Source organism: Tympanuchus pallidicinctus, unplaced genomic scaffold, assembly GCF_026119805.1.
Source record: "Tympanuchus pallidicinctus isolate F22 unplaced genomic scaffold, pur_lepc_1.0 scaffold3, whole genome shotgun sequence".
Taxonomy (NCBI): domain Eukaryota; kingdom Metazoa; phylum Chordata; class Aves; order Galliformes; family Phasianidae; genus Tympanuchus; species Tympanuchus pallidicinctus.
The window spans coordinates 9,221,641-9,248,233 of NW_026294747.1; the positions used below are offsets into that span (position 1 = coordinate 9,221,641).

The 26,593-nt window shown below is 38.4% G+C and overlaps 1 long non-coding RNA gene across 1 annotated transcript in view; it reads left to right on the forward strand.

The window, feature by feature from the left end:
* Positions 1 to 1,968: 1,968 nt before the first annotated feature.
* Positions 1,969 to 26,593, forward strand: part of LOC128087011 (uncharacterized) — a 277,851-nt gene continuing 253,226 nt past the window's right edge. The window contains exons 1-2 of the long non-coding RNA XR_008209626.1: positions 1,969 to 2,254; positions 7,870 to 8,004. This is a non-coding gene — a long non-coding RNA (uncharacterized LOC128087011). The remainder of the gene's footprint in view (positions 2,255 to 7,869; positions 8,005 to 26,593) is intronic.

Sequence of the window (26,593 nt, forward strand, 5' to 3'; positions counted from 1 at the left end):
TGCAGATGTTAAAAATCATAGCATTGTAATAAAAGCAGTTTCAGGATGTTAGATTAAGGGCCAAGTAACTCCTGCCTTTCAGCACCAGAAAATTGGGAATTCCTGGTGTGTGACCATTCTTTATTCCTGACAATGTGCCCATTAGTGTCTCTGCCTTGACCAGTAACAACTACATATATCAATGTGAGCTCACATTCCTTTTGTATCCCTTACCATTTGAACTTTGCTCAAAAGCGCTTAAAAATACTTCAGGACTGGAAAGGAAAAATAACTTCACGTTGCTTTTTGATCACACAGTTAATTCACAGTGGAAAAAGAAAGCAAGTGTGATAGGGAAATGCTTCGAGGTGCCTGAAGCCGTTGTGTTAAGCTGCAAATTCTGTGTAACGTTTCTTCCTTTGCTGTTTCCCTCTTTGTATCATATGTATATGTTACTGTCCCTGTTTATTAAAAAGAAGGGGAGGATTTGTCTGCTCGATCTGTACAGCTTCTAATTGTATAAAATGCACATTTGTCATACTTATGTAGCTAAATATTTAGGGCAGAGAATTTTCTGGAAAAATGACGTCCTTTTTTCTTGATAAAGTTATATACACTTACATCCTTCCATTTATTTATTGGTCAACAGAAGCAAAACAAACAAATCACTATTTTAACTATTTTGTGTAGAAAATCTTCAAAAGAACAAAAATATTTTTTACGTGCCATTAAGCTTATCTCTTACTTATATTACTTATCAGATCTTTTTTTTCCACTGAATTTCAGAGAATTAAAGATTGTAAAAGCTGTATCAAATGACATGTAAAAATATATTAGGTGTTTAGAAAAAGAGTGCTAATATCGTCAGGCTGGCATAGAAGGACTCACTTCCTAGGTGGACATCTTTTACTTCATGGCATTCCTAGAATTAAAAGCAGTGAACAGTTCTCTAATTAATCCCAGATTTTTTCGGTCCTCCATTATGGAGGAATTGAGCTGTGGCCTTCTTGCCTGAAAATGTTTTGATAAGTTTGCCTTCTTGAGTGCTTTTTAGCTTCCATTGAGGACTTATGCAGTAAAGTAGACTCTACTTTAAAGTAGATTTTGAGGAATCATATGGAAATTTGAAGCTCTCCAGTAGAATTACAAGAGTACTCAGAAACACTTGCTCTTGTTATCAGCATAGTGGCAGCATTGCTGAAGTGTATCTTCACATGGTGCTAGTTAGAAGAAAAATTACTCTTTTATTTTAAACAGATTCAACGGCTTCTCAGGTTTAATGAAGTATTTTGATATCCACTAAAAATATATTGTATACCATTTGTTTTGAAGGAAAAAAAGATCTAATACAGTTCTGTGCTGTAGATAGACAAGTTGAAGTATAATTTTTGACTGTGAATTTGTTTTTGCAGGACTGACATCCAAACTGGTATGCCATGTCATCCATATCCTTGTCAGTGTGGTTAGAACACAAAGCATTGGTGTTCTTCCGGCCCACTCCTCTCTTGGGTTTATTCCAGTTCTTCAAGTAGTGGACATGTTCTTCCTGGTCTCCATGCTTTTATTTAAGCCTGTATAAGCCTGAACAGATGGCTGAAAACAGTGAGGGGAAGACTACAAAATGTACCTTGCGCTTGGACACAATTAAACCCATCAGTTTTGCATTCTTTTTTTGCCCCTGTTGCAACAAAGATCCCATGTGTTGTGGAGGTGTGTTAGCAGAGGCATCCAGCCAAGTCACCAGAGATGCCACAGACCTGTGGACAACTTCAGCGGGATTCAGCATGCACAGGGGCGATAAGTCTGGGACTGGACCTTTTTCAGTCTGTATTTGTGAGGTTTGTATTCAGCAGTAGGTATTTCTTCATATTCTACAGTTATTAGCAGTTGTTTCACTGAAGTAAAGCAAGGACTGTATTTCCCCAGTGAATCCTTTAAGTGTTGTATAACAGTAAAATCTCTTGTACAGAGAATGTTCATACTCTTGCATGCAGTGACAACTTGCCATCACTTTCAATGGTTATAGAAAGTTCTGGTTTCCAATAAATCCTGGAGGTGTGAAAAAATCAGAAGCTTTTCACCATTTTTGAGATTTTTGGGCACTGGAAGATATGTCAAACCAATTACCTTAAAATATCGAACATTCAAAAACTTTGCTTTTAGGGAGATGGAGCACTGCTGTTTTATCTTAAAGGGATACTGCAAATGGGGTGAGTTATAAAACTGGAAAGCTAAGAGTGAGGACTCATGGACTGACATAAGGACCATTCAACAGGTAAAACTAAATACATAAATAGTCCTTGTTTTGAAGTTGTAGTATTACTGTACATTTTTAAAAGTGCATGCTTGAGAGCTGTAGTACTCTAAATATCGGCAATATTTGGAGCAGGTCAATTGTCTTTTGCTTTGAGTTCATAAAATACTAACTGCATCAGGCTTCTGAGTCATCACTGCAGATGGAGAAATGCCACTTTATATATTTTCATTATATTAAAATAAACTCTAAACTGAGAAATAACAAAGCCATTACTTCGCCTTTTTATGAACATTAGCAGATGTATCTTGTAATAGAGCTGTGTGAGCATGGAGAAATCTTAGTACTAACAGGCATTTTAAAGAAATTCAGACAAAGTGCCTCACTTAGAACGTTACTTCAGCAACAGCACACCAATGGTAATTAAATTCCTCTGTCTCACCTGTATGTTCACTGATCTCCATGTGTTCATATATCTGACAATAGTTACTCATTGCTGTTCTTATCTATTTATTTCATACTATAAAGATAGTCTGGTAAAGAAAAAGTAGCATGCTCTACATTTATGCTATTTTAGAGCTGTACTTTTCTTACAACTCCATTAACTGCTTCCATATTCTTCGGTTTCTATTTCTTCACCAGCTGTGGATAATGATGTGTATTATTATTTCTTGACTTGTGATGGCTTTGCAGGGTAGCATTAATTTCGATTACTAGTTAAAAACACAATCTGTTACAGAAGTGGAGTTCTCATAGTTATTGCATTTAGGAGTCAGCTCGGCAGAGAAGGACCTCGGGGTCCTGATGGACGAGAGACTGAACATGAGCCAGCAGTGCGCTCTGGCAGCTTGGAAGGCAAATGGGATCCTGGGCTCCATCAGGAGAGGGGTGGTCAGCAGGGACAGGGAGGTGATTGTCCCTCTCTACTCGGCTCTTGTGAGGCCCCACCTGGAGTACTGTGTCCAGGTGTGGAGCCCTCAGTACAAGAAAGACATAGAGATCTTGGAAAGGGTCCAGAGGAGGGCGACTAAGATGATCAGGGGGCTGGAGCACCTCCCCTATGAGGACAGGGTGAGGGAGTTGGGCTTGTTCAGCCTGGAGAAGAGAAGGCTGCGGGGTGACCTCATTGCAGCCTATCAATACCTGAAGGGAACCTACACCCAGGAGGGGAGTAAACTCTTCAGAAGGGCTGACAACAGCAGGACTAGGGGAAATGGATCCAAGTTGAAGGAGGAAAGATTTAGGTTGGATGTTAGGGGGAAGTTCTTCACGAGGAGAGTAGTTAGGCCCTGGAACGAGCTGCCCAGGGAGGTTGTGGATGCCCCGTCCTTGGACGTGTTCAAGGCCAGGTTGGACGGGGTCCTGGGCAACCTGATCTGAATGTGTACGTTTGGTGGCCCTGCTAGGCAGGGGGGTTGGAACTACATGATCCTTGAGGTCCCTTCCAACCCGGGTGATTCTGTGATTCTGTGATTCTGTGATCATCTGCCCTTCCAACCACCACGTGGAAGTGTTACAGTTCTGTATAGCACACTGCAGAGTTAAACCATCCAGCTAAAATTTTAGAATTGGCAGGTAGGATGGATAGGCTCAAAAACACTTGTGGATTTCTTGATATAGAAATTATACATCTCCAGCACAGCATTCTACTTGTAAGAATCCTTATGTTGCCTTTTATTTTTCCCCCGTAGACATATTTAACATTCTCTAACAAGGATCTGTTGGGAGCTTTGTTTATTCTCTGTAGTCATTTGAAAAGGAAGAAACGCTATTTTTGAATATGAGCATGAACTGAAGTTATGAAAATATGTGTAAATTTGATAATTATACAACCAATTTTTCTGTTATGTGGTGTTAGGTAATTGACTGATTTAAGAACTGGGACAATATGAACTTTTCTTTCTCTCTCTCTCTCTCTCTCTTTTTTTTTTTTTTTTTTTTTTTTTTTTTAGCATATCCTTTTTACAGGATGTTGGTTAGGCTTTCCAGATTAAAATCATAGAATCACCAAGGTTGAAAAAAGCTCCAAATCCAGTCCCAACATCCACTTGCCACCAATATTTCTCCACTACAGCACGTTCCTCAGTACAATATCTAAACCTCTGAATTATCTTTTCTTAGTTCTGGGATTTTGATGTTGTTCTGCTTCTGGCATGACAATTATTTGACAGATACTGACTTGTATTTTTTTCTCCTCACTGTTAGCTTATAGAGGCAACTGTAATATGGCTCCATTCCATTTCACTTTCATCTCAAATGCACAGTGCTTAAAGAGATGAGGATGCAGAATGCAATAATCTTACTCCTCTATAAGGTGAACTCCGGAAAGTTTGTCTCATAGACATTGATAACATGAAAAGGAGCAAATCCACCAAGAGCATCATGTAACTCTAAGTCACGTGGTTTTCCTTGTTGACGTGACAGTCTAGGTTTTCATTTAGGTTCTTAAAAAGCTGCAATCTGATTTTACAGCAGCTTGGCTTTATATCTACCTTCCACCTGTCCTTTCTTGACCACAGCAATATAGTGTTCTCCGCCATAAGCCTGCTGTTGTTTGATTGGGCTTTCTGATCCACTTTATTGACAGAATGTGAAGTGATCAGCCAGGACTTACCTTGTTTCTTTGTAGGATGCTTGGTTTAAACTTGAATGTCAAGGAGAAAACTGTTACATTAAAATAAACAACACCTTTCAAGGTCCATTCCAACCTGGGTTGTTCTGTGATATATCACTGGTAAGTAAGCAGAACAGTCGCATAGATCCATTATTTTCTCGTGAGCATTACCACATCCTCTATGCAGGTAATCCTTACTGTGTATTTTCATTCTATATGTAGTTATTTTCCAGGTGAGTTTTTTCACCTATTTAAGCATTAAGTGCCTTGCGTTTCATGACATGAAGCTTTTTATCCCTTTCCTATTTCTATTGTATGCTATAATATATTTCACTTCACTATCTGATATTTCACTCGATTCTGAATTCTCTGAAGTTCTTTTCCTCAATGGTATCTACCAGCAATGCGTTTCACCGCTTGCTTGTAATGGGCTAAGTGAAAGAGAAATCCTCTTTGGAGGAACATAATTAGTCCTTTTGACATTTTGATTGATGACATACTAGCAACATTAAATACGTCTTTAAGCGAGGGGGTTGCTTGGGATGAAATTATTTTCCAGTTGCTAATCACAACAGAAACATAGAGCTCTCAACACTGGAAGGGACTTTGACTCTTTGATTTATTTCTCTGTCCAAAGAAAGCAACAGCTATACTTAAGACATTTCTGATGAATATTTGTGTAAAGTGTACTTTGAGACCTCCAGTAATGGATACTCCCTAATCTTCCCAGGCAGTCAATTCTGATGCTTCATTATCCTCCAAGAAATTTTTCCTCCTGTCTGCCCTGAACCTTCAATTTGACAGTCAGCTTAAACTTACACCTACAGGCCATGATCTAATCACTTTTTTCATTATAAGTTTTCAGTTAACTCACCTCTAGCCACGTAATTGCCAGAGCTGACCTAGAGGAGGTGGTGGGAACCTATGTGTGAGGCTGCGGGAAGGGTGGAACTGCACTTTGTATTTTCAGGCTATTATTTCTCAGTCTATCTATCGTTGATATGAAGAACAGGTAGCTACGTTCTTTCTCTCAGCAATCTGATACCACACTTCTCCCTTCCTCTCCTGCTCTTTAAACTGAGTGACTTGAATTTTCTCAGTCCTGTCTTGCATTTCTGATCTTCGAGATTTAGCATGCTCCGTTCGGTATCTCTTATATTAAAAAAAGCATATCCAAAACAGAACGTAGTATCTGGTTGAAGCCCAGGTTCTGGGCTGAGTGGAAGGATGGTTTTGTGAATGATATAGACCTTTCCTATAAAATGCCTGTAAAACACAGGTGATAACTGTCTTTTTTCCATTTATTTAAGGACCCTGCAGTCCACATGAAAGAACAAGGGGTAGGTGCTGGGAATTGGGCTGGCAGCCTGTTTTTCACCCAGTGTGTTCAAATAAGCTTCTAACTCAGAAAAGATGGAGAAGTGTTGGCCTTGACCTCCTCAGTAAGGACAGATGTACACAAAGAGAATTCCTACCAGAGTGGCTGCATTACACTTATCCTGCTTCACAGGTTACACTAAAACAGTTAACTCCTTTCAGCTTGTGATTCACAACAGTCCTTGAACTGAGGTCTAACCAACTCTTCTCCATGTGTTTGCATTCTGAGCCTGTCCTTCAATATGCCTACAGTCATTTGTGGCTTGATGTTTTCAGATTTAATAAACTTGTTCTCTCTGGGATCTTCCAGGTCATCAATTATAATGGGACCACATTTAGGACAGACACCTACAAAGTATCCCTTGATGCAGCCTTCTGCTTTGATAATGAACAATTAATAGCTGCTTTCTGAGGAACATTTTTGCTAGCATGTGTGCATTGTTGCTGTGGTATTTTCTTGTAGACAATATTATGAAAAAAATCATGTGAAACACTCTCCAAAGCCTTACAAAAACAGATTTGTGATCCTGTGAGTTCCTTCTCCAACCCTGATGCCTGCCAACCTGTGCTACAAGGACATTTGCTGCTGACAAGCACATAATAGCTGTTACTCCTTTCTTTTAGATGCTTATTATTCCCAATATATTCCTGGGAATTAATGCTGATAGTATGCATGTGTAATTTGATGATGCCAGCTTTTTCACTCTGTTGTGAGTAGATACCATGGTTACCTTTTTCAGTTTTCAAGTGCTTTACCTGCCTTCTGTAAAGTTCTTGATCCGCTAATGGCTCTAAAAAGTCTTGTCCATGCTTATAGTACTCTAGAATGAATGTTCCTGGTTATAGCAGGTTTTAAAATTTCCAACCCAACTACTTACTAACCTTTTGCTTCTCTGTAAAAAGCTGAGGTCTTGCTCCTTTGTCATGGTTATTGATAGCGCTATCCCCTGCTCGCAGTTAACATTTTGGTCAAGATTGATGTAAGAAGACATTACATACACTCAGCTTCTGAGCATCATCTATCAGGAGTGTTCTTTGCTGAGTGCAATACCAGCCCCTTTATTCATTGTCTTCCTATTACTCATGCTTGTAGAGTTTATTCCATTTTCAGTTACATCCTTTACTAGTTGCTCCTCATTTCTTTCCCTTCTGACTTTGCCCTGCTATCCATTTGTTTCCCTGTTTGTTCTTACTTGCACTTCCTGGATTGGGTTCTGTAATGAGGATATAAACTTATATCATAGAATCATAAGGGTTGGAAAGAACCTCTGGAGATGGTCAAGTCCGATACAAGAGTAAGCTTTGCTGTGATATTAATAACGTGTCCTGTTACTTGTTTAGGTTGTTCTAAAAAGAGTCAATTAAGAACAAGATATCTGGTTTGTGGCTTTTGGCCACTTTGGCAGTACCTCACTTAAGATCTTTTTTTAACGAGCCATGGTATTATCAAATCATTCCATTAACCATTTCTAAATATTTGACACAATAAACACATATCTAAAGCTCAGTACCTACCTAAATCAGTAAAAACTGAAATGTTAATCAACTGATATTTTTGGTTTGGTGCAACAGCACTGAATAAAATTGTCTTTGCCAATCTGCTCTTCCGTTGCATTAAATTTTTAAATTTTCTCTTCCTTCCTAGGGCTAAATACGTCATCTCCATTGATTCTGGAAGTGAAGATGGTAGTTTTTTGCTTTCAACTTATGACCACATTTGCCATGATGTAATAGAGAAAGTATGGCCCAAACCATATCTATTTGACACCATTGAAACAATGTAAGATGATAAATGAATTAAATATAATTATTGAATTTTTAATCTAGGATATAAATAAATCTATTTTTATGGTTTAATTTTTAGAGTATTTCAGCATTGATTTTGTTCTTTATGTGACATATTCGTGCAAACAGAGATTCCTGTGTCTTGCAAAATCCCTGTGCCCTTTTGTACTTCTATTTCAGGGAGAAGAAAGAAGTTTGTGGGTTGTCTTGTATGCTACTTCAATATCTTCTTATGGGGAAAAACAATGCGAAGTTGATTCATACAGCTAAAGTCACAATGTCACCGCCCCCCTTAAGAGCTAAAAGATAAAAGTGAGGACACATGAGCATGAATTGTTAAGGTCTGTACATTATTCATTTAAACATCTGCTGTTGGTTCCTCTTTACATATGGGAATAAATTATACCACATCAGCACATTCTCCATGCTTTTTGTTTAAGCATTTAATTTTTTTTTTTTTGTATTATTAATATTATTTTTTCTGCTTGGGTGGCAGCCCCCAAAGTTATCATTGCCCACAACTACAGTCAACAGCATGATGTTTGGAGCATAGGTGTCTTCACATACATGCTGTAAGAGTACTTGTTAGAGTAATTCAAAATGTACAGAGCCATTTATGATACAATACTTACAATTTTGCTTTGAAATTAAAAGGTAAATCTTTGTGCCAAACCTTAGCAAAAGATCAAACGTTCATAATCCCTTGTATGCAAGCAAATTGCTATGTGAAAGAAAGTAAAACCAATAGTTTAGTGTTACAGATTGAGCATCAGCATCTTATTTATGAGCTGCTCTATAATCCTGAAATAACACCATATTGCAGAATATTAGAGCATGGTGCTGTGAAGACAAACTGAGGGCCTAGGCCTGTCTTTTTCATATGTTGGCAGGAGCTATGTATGAGAAATAAGTTATTGATTTACAGATTATTGGTCAAATCTTCAAGTGGATTGCACAAACCATGCAATCAGGGTAAGGGCTTTTCTCCATGTCCGCCTGAGGTAACTCTGTAATGGGATGTTCAAGGGCTCCTTGTGTGGGTTATCTGTGTCCTCTGAATGTTTATCAGTCTGGTGTTAAGAGAGGAAGAAATGAATCTTTACATATGTAAAGCACATGCATATGTTAAGTATTGAAGTCTTTCATATACTCTTTGCTGAGTTTTCTTTGACTTTTCCCCACTCTTGGCAGTGGTTGCTTAGTTTCTTTTCGACGCAATTAGCTCAATTTTCTTCTTATGTCGGCGTGATGAAGTGCTCACAGCTTTATTGCCTTTGTTTTTTATTTCTCAAATCTGCGGGCACTTTTTATGCTGATAGAGAATGAGTTTTATTGTTGTACTTCTCAGTATTAATGTTTACATCACAGCATAACATAATCTATTATAAATTGGGCAGTAGAAATTGGATGTTTTGGGTGGCTAATAAGAGCCCCTAGCAATGCCTGCAATCAGCACAACTCACGTCTGGGAACTTGTAACATTCAGAGCAGGGGGCTGTGCTGATTGTGGATTGAGCTCAGAACTTTGGCCCTTCTTCCTTAATTAGCAATATAAATATTATTTAAAATTAGCATTTTGTAATCACGGCCGTGTCAGAACAGAGTAACATTAATTCACCCCTTGTTGTGTTGTCTAAACAAGAATGAAAATACCGTGTATGAATTAATGGAATAGTTCACACTCCTTTTTATGGCTTAATTTGGAAATTGTAATACAAAAGCCATAAGATCGTCTTCTGATTTTAATTCTGTTTTCAAATGACTTTTCTGCATGGTGCTTGTGCTGCTGGTGCTCCTCTAACCGGCTGAAAGATGCTGTTGCAGCCATTATTGCCACCGTCACAACTTTGACCCTTCTGGGCTGCAGCTAATGCCTCCCTGGCAATTTGCTAGCTGCTGCCAGAGCTCCCTTTGCAGTGCAGATGGCATGCTCCATCCTACCACCAAGGGTATTATTACCACGACAGCCTCAGTCTCTACCTATATGGGGAGCTTAAGCCCTGAGGTGACTCATGAACTCTGCTTTCATGAATGTTAATGCGCAGGGTTGCCTCTGCATAATGGGGCAATGCCAGCATGATGGATTTTTATATGTAATTTAAATTGAGGTGTACTTTATACTTTCCATTTCATTTCTGTTTTAACATATACTAATAGAAACATATACAACAGTAACCAACAAAAAGAAAATCCATTAAAGTACAAAAGTGTATTAGCACATTGATGGAGTGGATGAGCGAGAGCCCCACTGCCTGTCATACTTGGGGACTGTGGACCACATGCTGCTCTCTAATGGGAAAGGGGCAGGGGCTGCTTTCCCTGTGCAGAATGTGCTATTGGATTTGTCATGTATTCTTCTGAGTGTGCTCAGAGACTCCGGCCCCTGCAATGGTTCTTTGTGCACTAAAGAATCTGGAATGCTTAATAAATTACTTCCTATGCTGCAGCAGTAAGAAACCTATTGCGAAAGTGCAGGACTTTTTGCTTCTTTCTAAAGGCATGGAAAACTTCTTTGCTGTTTTTCAAGATTCCATGTGATGTGTTTCTCCTTCTTAACTTGATTTCTTTAATCAAAGATCTCTGTCACTGCTTTAGTTTGGGGAGAATTTATCCTGTCTGTGAGTAACAGAATGATGGGCATTGTCACCAGCCAATACTTATGGTACTGTGTCCCAAAATGAAAATGTTTCTCCAGTATTCTGTTCCTTAAATTGAGTTCCAAGTGGTTTTAAGTCCCAAGGGAGAAGACTGGAAAGGAGAATGGGAAGATAAAAGTAGACAGCAATTATTAGAAGGTATTGCAATATTAGAAGTATTGAGGAAAATGCTATGATATTGATGTTATGATTTAACTTAAAATTTAAAATTAAACCTTGTAACAGTAACTCAGGGATATTTTTCTTTGATATAAAGTGACAGGTGTCCTTCAGCACTATGTGACAGCTACATTTTCAGCTGCTACTTCTGTGTTTTGAGAGTAGAACTAAAAACCTAATTTGATGCAAATAATGTGGCCAACTTAGCTTTTGTTTTGTTTTAAATGGCAGCAAATGGATGTATTGATTTCTTGAAAGTATTTGCAGTGTAATTTTTGCATATTGGTTGTGCATGAATGTGATATAAAATTTTTCAGAAATTTAATCTATCAGTTTTAATTGAAAATACAGGCCACATGATACAGTTCTCCATTTGTGGTGTGATTAGCAGAGCATAAATCAATATTTTCTTTCATAGAACCGTAGAAACATAAGGTCTGAAAAGACCTCCAACACCATCCACTCCAACTGTCCACCTACCACCAATGTTTCCCACTAAACCAAGTCCCTCAGTACAACATCCAAACGTTTCTTGAATTTCTTTTTAAAGTATATTTGCTAATAAACATTCATAGTTGGTATTTCTGGTCAATGTTTCAGTTGGTAAACAGTAACAGGAACCAAATAATGAAGTAACTTTTGAACACTATTTGTACTACTAAAAGACTTTTACATATCTGTGTGCTTTTGTCTGCATCACACTTGCTTTGATTTACTTCTGCTTAGTCCTGAAAAGCCTCTCCCTGCCTTCTCCCTCTCTAACCAGCTCTGATATTAGATGTGAACTGAGCACATTTCTTAGGTTGTAAGATTTTGGAACTGAGCGTATCACTTTCTGAACAGCAGTAAATTTGACTTTAGGGATGCTAGCAACAAACTGCACGGCCAAAATGAATTATTATATAAAATAAGAATAAAGCAGAATAAAGGAATAAAGTAAGGATATAAGAGTAGAGAATTTATTTACCGATTCATATACTGAGTCAGTGACCTTTGTTCATTCCAAAATCCGATTTATTCTGAGAGAAGACTTGTAGCTGTTTTTTTCCAGTACTTGTGGTGGTTATAAACTCAGTTGATACTCACCAGTCTAAAAGCAGGGGGATGCGAATTAACAATAGTTCTTATTACTGAAATGCAGTGGTTGCTGGAGCAGAATTACTGAATTGTTGATGGGGGGGGGGAAATATTTCTACAGAACAGCAAATGCGATGGTAAATATACAGGACATGAAACTAACAAATTTCTGTTGTGGAAATACTGCATAAGGTGGCAACAGGTTAGCTTTCAGTTAGCCATGTGGTTTGAGGTCATAGAGTAGCAGCATAGTGTATTTTCAGTTTAATTTTCTTCTAGCTTGTATGTTTGGTTGCTGTGTATTGTTAAATGTTTGGCTGCCACTTGAAAAATTGCTATAATATCAATTATCTTTTCCTTATGCGGAAACCTGGTGAACAAGAGCAAATCACCTTTTAACCTCATAACCTTTTCCCTTTAAATCTCTTTGAAAGAGGTATTTTTTCAGAAGGTGAATTACTTTTCTTGAGGTCTTCTAAAGTTTTTCCAGGCCTGTGAACTTTTTTTTATTTTACAGTGATCACATAATAGGTAGTTTTTGCCTCACGAGGAAAAAATAGTAGGTATTCATTCACTCACCCTAATTTTCTTATAGGCTGTGAGATGGACCACCTTTTGTAGCAAGCTTAGAAGAGAAGCTTTCTGACCTAATAAGACAAGGTGAAGTGCTTTGAAAATCTTATCTGGGAAACATTCAAACTGGCAAGTATACAACCGCCTGGTCTAGTATTAAATAGGGAGTTGGTGGCCCTGCTGGTAGGATTGGGGTTGGAGATCCATGATCCTTGAGGTCTCTTCCAATCTGTATCATTTTGTGATTCTGTGATGCTCACAAAAAAACAAACACGGACAGAATTGCCATGAATTCCACAAATCAGTAGTTTTGATCTTTCTTTTTCTTTTTTTTTTTTTTTTTTTTTTTTTTTTGCTTTTAAGCAGTATGCATTTTCTGAAAAGTAAAACTGATGTTAAAAATAAATTGACGTAAGTGATATTATGAAGTAGCACTGCAAGTAAAATATTCTCTTCTGAATTAAAGCACTCAGATGAAAACATGTTGAGTTAATGCATCTCATTTCAGCTAACAATGAGATGGCTTTTTAGCAAAACAAAAAGTGAGACTACTTCTGAAAGTAGATCCTTCTCACTGAACCACAACAAATAATTTTATAATTATTATATAAATATTTATATAAATATAATATGCATTTTATATAAATATATAAACACAATAATTATATATTATAATTTTATAATTATTTTATAACCTATGACTCATGGTGAGTTTTGAAGAGATACCATTACTTCGTAGAATGACAGAATGGTTTGAGTTGGAAGGAATATGAAACCCATCTGGTCCGAACTGTCTGCCACAGGTAGGGCTGCCTCCCACCAGACTGAGCTGCCCAGGGCCCCATCCACTGTGGCCTTGAGCACCTCCAGGGATGGGGCAACGTATCTTCTCTGGGCAGCTGTACCAATACCTCACCGTCCTCTGAGTGAAGAATTTCCTCCTTACATCTAACCTAAATCTCTTCTCTTTCAGTTCAAAACCATTCCCCCTTGTCCTATAACCATCTGTCTACGTTAAAAGTCACTCTCCACCTTTTTTTTGTTAAGTCCCCTTCTTCTTGTGCTACACCTCTTAAGTATCTGGCATATAGGGATGCTGTATTGCCTATTTTCAGTAGGAGGAAAAAGAGAAAGGAAAAAAACAGTAAGAAATAGAACACTTGTTGAGGACATATCAAAATCTCCCAAATCCATCAGCATTTTTTAGATTGTAACTGATGTGCTTTGGATAAGCTCAATAGCTAGACAATTCTTTGCACTGTGTTCCATAGCCAAACCAATATTTATTGGAATCATAGAATCATTTAGGTTGGAATTCTAGTAGATTTGAATTTGTGGTGCTTTTATTCAGTAAAGTAGTAGGCAGCAGACCAATTGTCTCAACTATAAAATTTGTAAATGCAACCCCATGTTGGTTGCTATGGTGGCACACGGTCCTGGTGTGGCTCTGTTTTTGACCAACATGCCTGTTTTTTTGAATATTGGTGGACCTGTAAATACATTCCCACCTCCATTCAGTACAGGTTTTCAATTCACTTATTGCTTTTTTTTGTTGTTGTTTTCTTCAATTGCAAAAATTATTAGTTTAGTATAAGGAGCTAGGAACGTCAGAATGGCTGCACAAGGTAATGTCAAAGGTCTTTCTAGCATGCCATGACCATTGGAGGCAGTGGTCAGTGATGTGTAGATTTCTTTAACGGGTGCTGCTTAAGATATCTTGCTATGGCCTGGTTTTCAGAGCTACTGAGCACCTGTGGCTTCCAACTTACTTCAGTGGGAGTTACTGATTCTTATCACCACTGAAAATCAGGACAGCGTTTCTACTTCATGCTCGTGCCTTCATAGCCTTTGTGATTTTACAATAGCCAGATGGGGAACCTGGAAGTGCATTATCATGTAGAGAATTCTGCGTGTAAAAAAATTAACCCCTTGGTGCCGAGTGGCACGTGAGCTTCTGCGCAGGAGTAAATGCACTTGGCACCACAGTCTCCCACCAGCAAATCCCTACCCTCTGTACCAAAAATTTATGAAGTCACAAGTCACTCCATATGATTAAAACTGGCATCTTAAATATAGGTGCAGTGATTTTATATTCTGGAACAATATTTCAACACTAAAAATTTTCATTTAAAAATTGCCGTGTACTTACAGCTGTACAAATGACCTCGAGTTCAATTCAAGTAAGTTGTTACCTCTGGAGGTTTACATGTTGTCAGATTAAGACCATATATAGTTTTGGCCGGGGGCTATGCAAAGGGTTGATGATTAATTATTTACCAGTAATACTAATTAATGCAGTTCTGTTACTAGTTTTGATTATTTTGAGCTTTGTACCAATTAAAACTTTTCCAGATATACTTTCATTCATTAAAGTCTACCAAAAAGTAAAAGCAAAAAAAGGCATCAGAGTAGCAGAGCTCTATTAAGTTTTCAAGAAAGGCAAATAAATATCAAATTACCTCTAGGCAGTGTTTCTGCAGAGCCTGCAGCTGCACGTTACTTATATACTAAGTATAATGATTATGAAATACAGAGCAAATTTTGTTTTTCAATAAATATTATTGTGGATGCATGTATTTCAGTTTGAAACTCCAATTTCCAAATGCTTTGTTAAGCTAGATTTTTACTCTCTATTCCTTTTTTTTTCCTACTCTCTATTCCTTTTTTTTTTCCTACTTAATACTGTCTATCATTAAGATCATGGTATACTTTAGCTGTGAGAATACTCTACCTCCTTTTCTGCACTTCCCACAAGAACTTAGTATTAGGGCTGATTTAACAAAAGATAGTGCCTCTGTTCATGTTGTGACGTTTTTGCCTCTTTCCCTCTACTGATTTTTGCTTTTCTTGGAAGAGGTTTTCAGCATGTTGGAGTTTGGCTCTTGGTTAGAATTCTGTGTTCTGGATTTTGGGTGGAATTTGAAGGTACAGGAGTCACTTGAATGCAGGGTAATAAGCAACAAGCATCTGTGTGTGTCTCTGTTTTGGAAAATATTTAAATGCACTTCCAAAGTTGTGTCAGGACCTGAGAAATGCAATCCAATGAAGGACTGAAGTGCCTGAACATGTATAATGGTTCTGAAAAAAATCATCTGAGAGCCCACACTTCAGCAAGGAGGCCTCTCCCCTTCCCATTTCCCATCTCCCAGCTGTGTGGGGTTCATAGAATCATAGAATCACAAAGTTGGAAAGGACCTATAAGATCATCTAGTCCAACTGTCCTCCTGTTACCATTGCTACCACAAGCTACTAAACCATATCTTGTAGCTCCTCATCCAGATGCCTCTTTAACACTATCAGGGTTGGATATTTCTCTGTGCCTGCATCTGTCCCCGAGCAGTGCTGGGCTGCTTGGAGCTGAGCTGAGGCAATCAGGATGAGGAGAGTCACAGAGCACTCAGATTCTTCTGTCTTCAGACAGAACTAATGAGTTTCCTGACAGAAGGCAGTGCAAAGAATGGCTTTCTCTCAGAGACTGGCAGAGGTGTGACTCCTGTGTGGCAGCCCAGTGGTGAGACAGCTCAGGGAAGGTGCAGGGGCCCCAGGCTCAACCTGCTGCATAAATTTGCCTGGAGGCAAAGGCTGGAGCAGGGTGAGATCACAGTATTTCTTTCTCTTCTCTTGACTGGAGGGATGGCATGCAGGTTGGGTGACATATGAGAGGATGACTTTAATGCGGTGATTTCTGTGCTTCAGTAGAGGAGGTGTTTGAAAAGAACAACAAGGGCTAAAATATTCAGAACACAAGTGGATTTAATCTCACATGCATGCCTTAACTCTGCACAAAATAGGGAATTTGAGACAGCTTCAATATTTTTTCTACCAGCAAAATAACAGGTTCTGTTATCATCTCTCAATTACATAAACAGCAGTTGCCTGATGCGCTCTGATATTTTTCTAGTACACAAGTTCCCTTTTGTTTATCTGATCCGTAGTTACTTGCTGGTTTGTGGCTGTCCTTCTCAGTTTATTCCATCTCAGTTACCTGATGTTTAGATTTTCCATTTCTGACGATCAGAATCTTGTTTTACAATTGTCAGTTGTGCTCAGGATTTCTTTGAAGTAAATCAGAACTATTGTCTCTAGCTCCTTGTCCTGTGTAGAAACATTGGGAAACAGGCAAGATAGCGACATTGTTTTTCCTTGTCTGTAGTTACTTTGACTTTTGTTTTGACTCTTAGACCTCTCTGCATGCATCAAGGTGTTTCTTTGCCTCTGTCAACTTACCCCTGATAGCAGAGCTTTTCTAGAGTTTTTAGATACCTTCTTTTTCCATTTGCTGTGTATTGTGCCTCATTTGGAGGCTCTTCTGTTGGTCTCTCTGATGTTTTAATTCTCTCAGTGGTATGCTGATGGGATTCTGAACATTTGATAAGGAATCAAGAATTTGCCAATTCTGTTGCCTGCTCTCAGCTTACTGGTGCTATCTAAAAGATTTTTCCCAATGCTGTAAGTGAATGTTTTTCCCTAATGTATCACCTAAAATACTTCAGACCAACGCTCCAAACAGTTCCACAGAATGATCACTTCAGCCTGTCCTTCTCCTTAGTGCTTTCTAATTGGTAGATGTGCTACTGAGACTGACAGAATGAAGGTCAATGGGCTGAAACTTGGTGTATTTCTGGGTATGTTCGATGTGCTTGTTCTTGGAAAGAAAATACTTTATTTTCCATAAATAGTTGTATATCTATCTCTGCTATGGTTTGCTTCTTAAAAACTGAGCAGAAAAAAAGCTGAAATGGAAACAAAAGAAGCAGAAACAATATGGTCTGTCAGTTGGTGAGCTGACTGCTGGCACCAGGTGCCTGTGAATTACAACCAACAGGTGTTCAAATGAGGCAGCATAGATAATTAACTTAAATAGGCCCATTTTCTTAAAAAACTCCCTCTTTTATGCAGCATGCAATTATCTTGTGCACTGTAGGGCCTAGATCGTTTAAAAAGGCCTAAACTCAGCCTCTGATTTTTGTGGGTGCAATTCACTGCGCACAACATACTTAGCTACGTAATTAGTTTTGCAAAAGAGTCCTTCAGCTATGCCCAGTGTAATTATAATTGCAGATGTAAATTTGCATCTGCCAAAGATGAGGAGCTTTTTAAAACTGAAAACTTCCTGTCTACTGGTTGTGAGCTTTTCTTCCTTCATCGTTTGGTATGTGTATATTCATAGCCAATTTTTCCAAGCAAAGGAAATATTTTATAAATACCAATTGACGGAGAGTAAGAATAGAAATAAATATTAGAATGTAAGATGAACTCTCCACTGCACAACTGTTGTGTAAGTACTGTGAAACCGTTTTGACTCAGGTATCAGTTCTGTACCATGTCATGTCTCCTGTTCTCTCCAAGTGTGTATGTATGCATGGACGTAGAAATGTGGCAGATAAAAGGGTCATAAGATGGCAATATTCAATGTAAACAGCCATCCTGGGATGCTAACTACAGGAAAAAAAAGAAGTGATTGATTGTTCATAAGGAAGAAACATCTAATCCCCCAATTAATATTGAAGTCCAGTTTAACATTTAGGATAGCCATTTTATTTCTTCCCACAATTGCCTGCGATACTGAGTCTTCTTTCATAGTTCCTTTCTTTATCTTTCAGTTGCAGTAAGGAAAAAACATAATGCAAATACTAGGGATTCTGTGTTAGCTGTGACCTCTGAGGCTCTCAGATTTATCAGTCACAAGGTAGCTTGCTGTGCTGCAGTCTAAAGGCATGATTGTTACATTGGGTGGATTCTGCTTTCAAAGAGTCTGCTTGGTGAAGAATGAGCTTTTGATATGGAGTATTAATGCATATTTATTACAGCTGAATATTCTTGTGTGAATTGAAAGTGAGGGGTCTATATACAAGAAAGGATTTAAATACACTTGATATGCTGAAATCAAAGTTCTAGAAATTCTGTTTCATGTCACCCTAACTGGAGATACCGAAACAACCATCCTTTCTTTCAGGCTTCATGGGCATCAAGATTTTGCCTGCTGAATGTGCCCAGAAATGTCAAGTCTTGTAGGTTTGCCTTCTTTGGTCTCAGTCTTTCTGAAGAGCTTGGTGAGGCAATGTTTTCAGAGTGTAATAGGGATAGAATTTATATTAAATATTGAAAACTACTTTTTGTTAGAGATGAGCTTTGAGAAGGCAGAGGTGATGATGCTAGTGCTACAGGTCATTTTTATGATAGCCTATAGCCTAGACATGGAATATGAGTTGCATTGAAGGGCCCTTATTTCTAGAAATGCAGAATGTGGTCTCACAGTCACTATTGAATAAAATTTGTCATCTCTCCTCAGCTGCCTTCTCACCAAATTGAAGTCCCAGATTATTCAATCTGTTCTCAGATATTAGTGCTCTACCACTATTTTAGTTGCCATTCTGAATCTTGTATGTCATCCTTGGGATGGGGAGAGCAGAACTGCATACAGTGCTAAAGATGCAGAGACATGAAAGTCTTATGTATTAGGAAAAGGTTATATATTGTCTGTTTCTCAGTACCAATCTCAACAACTACAAATGCATGATGTAAATTCCAGAGAGCATTTCTGTGATGCCTCCAAGATTTCTTTCCTGATTTTTGACCACAGATGCCAATTCTGAGTTGAGCATCATGTAGACCTTCAGATTGTTTTTCCCATATTGCATTAACTGAATTTATCTCCCTTTTTCTTTTTTGAAGTCTGTTTCTCTGTGTTTTGCAGGGGTGGAGAAATATGATTTCACCGAGGATTGAAAGTGTGCTTAGCACATTTCCAGGAGCTTGGAGGTGTAAGAATGTTACTGCTGATAGATGTGCAGATGTTTTCACTCAGCTGAACTGTTCCTTTCCCCCAAATACAGCAATGCTCAGATTTAATTCACTGATGCAAATTCTCTAGGGCCTTTGTAAGCCTTCAAGGTGTATCAGCTTATTACTTCAGCCTCTTCAGTATTTTACAGATCAGCAAGAAAGAAGTGGCACGCTTGCTTTTCCAAATGTAACGCTTGGTAAAAAGAATCTCACCCCACATCCAGCGTTGTTAGTATCTTCTCAAGAAGTGCCTTTGCTAACATTTTATTGGGAGATTGTTTAACTTAAGGGATAAAGTAATGTATAATTGCAGTCTGCTTCCTTTATATATGTCCTGATATAATACTGGTCTGCCTTTAGGTAGGAAACATAATGCTGAGGGCCCGATATGCTTCGAGATGGCCACGGTTTAGTAGATACTTGGTCTCCTACATATGAATTTAAGGGCATGATTTTAAGCATTAAAAACTTGGGACAATTTCATCTGCTGGTACCAAATATTATTTCCTTTTTCAATATCATTTACAGAATGATGTTTGAAAGCCAAGAAATGGTTGTCACTATACTGAAGCAAAAAGCTTAACTATTCAGTAGATGTAAACTTTTATAATGATAATTACATCATTATTAAAACTACTGATTCTTACCAATTAAAGAACAGTACCTTGGAACATCCTGCTGTTTTATTAGCCTTGCCTTGTTTTCTGAAGAAAGGAATATTATACCAAAAATCAGACTTTGGACCCTGAAAACCATTGATCGGCTGGCTGAATTTTGACCTTGAAGGAGACTGAAGAAAGAGATATCAGAGGGCACCATTTTTATGAGAGCTGAAAGCATGATTTAGAGTTGTATTTGAGTATTGTGATGAGTTAATAACTGTGGAATTGACTCAGAAGCTTTGGTAGTGGAGGTTAGAATCAGGAAAATAGTCAAATATGGTTGTTAAAGCAAGGAAGTTCTGTCTCAGAACTGGATTTTAAATTTAAAGGCAAGCTTGTCTCTTTGTCTCATAGGAGAGATTAAAAATAATGCTATAACGCAGCTCTTGTGTTATCCTATGATATTTTGATGACATATTTTTACAATAATACAGTAGAGTTACACCAGAAAAATACTTGGTAGTTGTTGCATGTTTTTTTTCATATCCGTGTCGTTCCCATCTTTTGAGTATGTTTTTAAAGATGTAGCCTTTATTTTATTAACTAGGCTCTGGGAGAGTTGAACAAGTCCTCGCCACATCCAACCCTGGGACTGGGGAGTAAAAGTATACTAAAGTCTGCTGTCTCACTCAGAACCAAAAAGAAACCGTAGGACATCCATCAGCTCTGAATAACTTAAGAGTAAGCAACTCTTATATGTGCCAGATTGAGCAGACTGTATGAAGATGGACAAATATATCCTGAAGTGTTTGTCTATTTATCTATCTCCTAAACCCTTTAATCAGAGAGCTTTGTCTTTCCTTTAATACTGAGAAACCTAACAGCATTGTGAACTCTTAACCTATAATAGGACATCCACTGATAGTATTTTTGTTAGAGAAAAAATTATAGAATTGCCTAAAAAAGCATGTAATTTATTTGTTCTGTAGCAACAGGCACTATGCCAGGTAGGCAGTTTGCTTTCACAAATCCATTTTGCTGTGCTTTACTTGCCTTTACTTTCTTTACTTTTGTCACAAACATTTAGAGGGAAAAATGAGGCTGGAATCTGTAATAGGGATTCCTGATAACTGTGTGCTTTGCACTGTGAGAATATTCTAGGAAATTGCTTATAAATTTGCTTGAGGCATTATAGCACAAGTGCTTCAGTCTATGGAATTTGTAACTGCTGTTTTAGGTTGCTGTCAATTGTTTATTTTAAAGCAGAACTTATTTTAAGCTTGACAAATAGGAAATGTATTTTTAAGTACAATGGAACTGCTGTGGTTCTCTCAGCTGAATTTCCAGTGTGTTGATTAAATTCTTTAAATAAAGCAGGTGTTAGAATAATGGCCTTTACAAGTTTGTTAATCTCCATTTTCAAAGGGATGAGCTACCATTAAGTTTACGTTTACTATATGTGTGTGTAAATTGAAATGTGATTTACAGTTCCACAGGCAAAGTCATTCTCTATGGACAGGTCTCACCAGTAGGCTGCCGTTGTGGTATTTTATGTTCTCCTCACCAGTTATAAACATTTCCTTAAACTCTTTGTTGAGGCTCATTGGAGTAATTCTGTTGCAAACATCAGTCTGAGGAGAGACAGCAGCTTAAAATCCCCTTGTTCTTTATGATAATCATGAAGCTCCTCCTAAAGTTGTCAGCAACCTTGATTTTATTTCAGTGTGAAGTAATTCTACTGCGGGTGCAGCATCTGCCCCTCTGAAAACTTGGAGAGTTCTTGTTTACAGTAAGCTAATTAGGAACTTTTTGACAGATTAAAATATGAAAAATGTAATGGATCTCTCATGTTCTCAGTGAAAAACAGAGATCGGGCACATTTTAGGGACTATTCCTCTTCTAGTTTCCATTTTTCAGATGAGATCAAAGCTGTGAGGTCTGTCGAGCAGCTAGACACAAAAGCTGTGCTCTGCAAAATGCAACAAGTTGGAAGACAGCCACTGATTTCTACACTTTTCTGTCAGAATTCAGTAAGAGTTTTACTGTAAGTAGGAAGCTGTCCTTTCTTTCTCTTTTTGTTGTGCACTCAAACAGCAGTGAAGTCTACCTCACATATGAGCTCTAATAGTCACACTGGTTTTATTTGATGTGGTTCAAATCTTTTACAAAGTCCAGACTGCTTTCTGGTTCTCGTGACACCAAAATGTTAGGTCAGATTGTGGCCTAAATAACCATCTCCTCAGCTATTAACTGACACCGCTCATTCTTTTCATTTAGCGAGAGAGTCACTGGAAGGGCATGCCTGGGCTGCTTCAATTAAAACAGCAGCTGCATCGTTAGCCAACCTCGGGGCAGTCCTACCTGATCACTGTAGTTGCACAGTGGTGAACTCCTTTCCCTGATGGGGCACAGTGCTGAGGGTGCTGCTATTCTGTTTCCAGACGTGCTCCTTTCTAACACAGGTAAAATTTTCAGGAGCCCAGCAGATGTGCTGACATTTTCTACCACCAGTACTCTTTAGAACCAAGGAAGCTTGGAAACTTACTACTTCACATCAAAGGATTTTATCATTTCTACGGCACTAGTCGAACACAGTAAGTCTAATTTATCTTTAAAGTACAAGCTATTTACCTGTCATGGGTGCATTCTTCTTTCTGGATGTATTAAAACGTTCCCTAGCTCTGTCAATCTGAAGATATTTCAGTTAATGTGAATGCTTTGTGGTTGGCTCCTCAGCAGTTTTGACTTTGATCTCAGCTGTTCTGATTACATTCTGTACCCCTGGTCTTGTTTTGCTTGTTCTTCTTAGCCTAGGTATGTTGGCATTTCTGAAGCTCCTCTTATTTTTGGCCACAGACCTGATGTTCACACAATGCTGTTGTGTGCATGTCCCGTGCAGATCTGTTATCCTGAGGTGTGGGAGCTTACTGACTGCTGATGGGGATGTGAGGCTCATATGGAAGAGGGCAGCTCCTATGTCTGTCTGTCAGATCTGCAGCTGATCACCAGCCTCCTGATCAGCACTGAGTTCTTTCAGCAGAGGAGGCCACAGGATGCATGTATCCAGAAGGCAGCATGGTGCACTGTTGGTGGCACCCATCCTCAGCAGGGCTCCGGCAAGGGAATGGAAGGGATAGAGCAGTCGAGCTTGTGTTGGAATTGCAGAAGAGTGGAACCTCATCCTCCCAAAGACCAGAGAAGAAACTTTCATTATATCAGTGACACTCCTAGCGTTAAACCTCTTGTTAAACAAAACAGAGCTCTTACAATAAGCTCCATGCATTTTTCCTTTTTCTTCCTTATCCTCTTTTTTCTTTATGCCTTTTTTCACTCTTTTCAATACCTACGTTTTTTCTGTTGATTTTCTTTTTTTTTCATTTGTCAGAAGATTTCTTTTCTTCTTCCACAAATCTCTTTCTCGTTTCTGCTTTTGATGTGGCTTTTCTGTGTTTCTCTTTCAACCCTCAGAGCCTACTTTAGTCTCTTCACTGTATTTGCTACATGGAGGAACGCTATTGAAAAATTAAAAGTAGATTGCATGGGAATTTCGTATTTCTCCTTTACCTCTAGAAGCCCATTTCTCTTTCCTCCTATTTCTGTGAAGTGTACCATCCTCAGATGCTTTCGTCCTCCACTTCCAAATCATTTTACTCCTCTTTCCCTCTTGCTCTGTCCTTCCACTATGTCTTCCCCTTCACTTACTGCTGCTTGATATTTAACATCTCATGTGGTAGATAAATACTCCAACCCATCTCAGCTTTACTGACAAACACGGACTTTCTGACTGCGTTTATATTGGCTTTTTCTTCCATATTTTTTTTTTCCTATTGCAAGCTCAGTAACAGTACTGAGGTCGGCAGCAGTAACTGTAACAGCCACATTATAACCACAGTCCTGTGTAACACATTACCCACCAGATCTATATGACATTGTAATTTAAATGGCGGTAGTTGCTGGCAGCCTATCTCTGCTTGTCCTCCTATTACCAGAACCACTGGTAGAGCTGTTCTACTGGGAAATTTCAAGTGTAGACAAAGCTTTAATCAACAGTAATCCGATCCTTTAAAAATGCAACACCAATTCATTTATTTCTCATTTCACATATGAAATTTTAATAGGTACAATCACCCTTAAGGATGTTTCAAATATTAACATTATGCACAATTACAAAACAGAATCTTTTCTGTATGGAACTATCAGCATCTTTGAACCAAGTAAGTAGTTTTCTGTGCAGACATCAGGTTTACTATCAATCAGAAACTTATTAACAGCTGTGTTAGCCCTAATTAAGTGCAGAGCAATGGCAGACTTTTTAATTAAGTCTTATTTTCCTAAGAGAAGACTGACTGCTGTTTTTTCTGTTGGCTTTTTTTTTTTTTTTTTCTCTTCCCCACCTCCATCCTTATTTACACAGTAAATAAATCTTGCTTTAAAAATAACTAGCACACAAGATGGGGCCATTGAAACAGGTCCAAGACAGCAGGAAATGTTTCCTTTATAGAACGACTGAGTGATTACACTGACCATGATTCATTCTTTCGGCTTTGTAAAAATAATTCCAAAAAAACTTTAAATTTTCTACAGTGTTTTTCATTTTGAATTTATTTTTTATTTTCCTTCCTCTCTGGAGAGTTTTGTGACTGTTAGCAAAGATCTTACTGGAATTAAATTTAATGTATAAATTCATATGAGAGAAAGTGGGGATGCATAGCATCAGCTTCTCCAAATAAAGTCCTTGTAGCCTGAGTAGACCCCTGGGCATGCACCAGAAATTGTGCTACACACCCACAGTGTACTCCATTGCAATGAGGAAGTATGAGCCTCAGAGTTAAGTTAAATTTAAAGTCTCCATCAGTGTATGATTCTCTTTGTCCTGAGCAGCACTAAGTGGCACATGCACACCTCTGAAGGAAGAATTCCCTGGAAAGTCTCCTTTCTGCATCTTCTATGTGGCACTATTAAACTAGGAGATCTGTAGCCACCAGCCATTGCTGAATCATTAGTTTGCTCAGAGGGTGAGTAGTGGGCTCCACCTAAGTTGGCAGGCTAACCTATTACTCCTCTTGACAGCATATCATCAAGCATGGATATTTCAGTTCACCATTACAGATACAAAATGCCTTTACTGAAGCTGTATTCAGCTAATATTTTAATCTCAGAAGAAACATGGCTTGAGGCAGATTCTGACCTTGATGCACTGACAGTTTACACCAGGACTCCACAGAGAGGCTGACAGTTTACATGGAGTGAGAATCTATCCCTTGCTCCTTAAAGAGGGCAGTGTCAGCCTCTCATTTGGATCCCCTCTTGATGAACTTCAGCCTTCATTTCAAGCATAGAACTCCTAGGTTTTCTTTTGCCGAGTTTAGAAGCAGGTTGGATTTCTTTCAGCAGCACAATGGTAGAAAGAACTAAATACATTCCTGGAAAGAAGCACTCCGAAAGTCTTGATTCATCATGAAAAAGAAATAAAAATAGAAATCTGAGGGGACCAAACCACTGGCCAAAGTGCAAGTTTAAAAGGAGTAGTATGTCAATGGAGTCTAAAAACTGTCAATGTTCCCTAGCTACCCTGAGCACTGGGGAGCAGAAATGGCCATTTTCTCAGGGTTTACAGGGCACTTGTTGCAACGTGAGCTTGCCAGAGCTTAAGGCACTGGTTAGCATCATCACTGAAGACAATAAAATTGCAGTTGTAGTGGCCAGCAATGGCTTTAAATTGGTTACACTAGTAAAGCCAGGTCTAGATATAGCACCTTTCACTTGTGAGCATGAAGGCATATCCTAATAGTCTGTAATAGGAATTAAAAGAACACCATCATTTAACTCCTCCTTCATGGAGCAAACCAGTTAATATTTTGCAGCTACTCCTACTATGCTATTTCTGTGTTGTTTCTAGCATGGATTCTCAGCCTGTCTACTTAGAATTTCTGTTTAGTAATCATATGTGATAGATTTTGGTTTGTTACATTCAGAGGGGTTAATGAATGAACGGCTGTTGTTTATATGTTGTCTGGATATTAAAGCTTAATCCATATTTGATTCTAACACAGACTTTCTTTCCAGGAAGAAAGCAGCTGAGACAATGCCCTGGTCTATGTAGAAAGGGAATAGGTTTTTTGTAATAGCTATGCATCATTTTTGTACTTACAGTATTTTGAATACAGGATCTGTTTGATTCAGGAGTCTCCAATTCTGATTACTTGAGTAACTTTATTAAGAAAGCGGCATAAGCTTGTGAATTTTTTTTGACTCTTCTCTCCATCTCTCCTCTACTAGTATTAGGTTGAGATTCATAGTACAAGAAATGCTTATGTCCTCTGAAGACAAAATGAGAAAACACCATTTTATTTCTTGTGATGTCAGTGCAATGATAGGTGAAGGTGATTTTCTCAATGTTCAAGCAAGACAAGGTGAAGTGCTTGGGACCAGACAATTGCAAGCAGTTGTGAGAGTGCTGGAGGAGTTGGTGCAGCAGGAAGGCCCCTCCTGTGGTCAGGATTGGGGTTTGCATGAGAGTGTGGCTTTGGTGAAAGTGACTTCAAGGCAGCACGCTTTCATATGCTTGTCCTCTGCTTGGTCTGATTGTAGCCTTGGAAATAACTTCTTAAAAACAATGTATATCTTCTAATTCCCCAAGCTTCTGACTCTTCCCCTCTGAAATATCTCCTTTCCAAAGGTGGAAGTTTGCTGTGGTAACTCCTAGATTGCTAAGAGCTCTACAGCATGC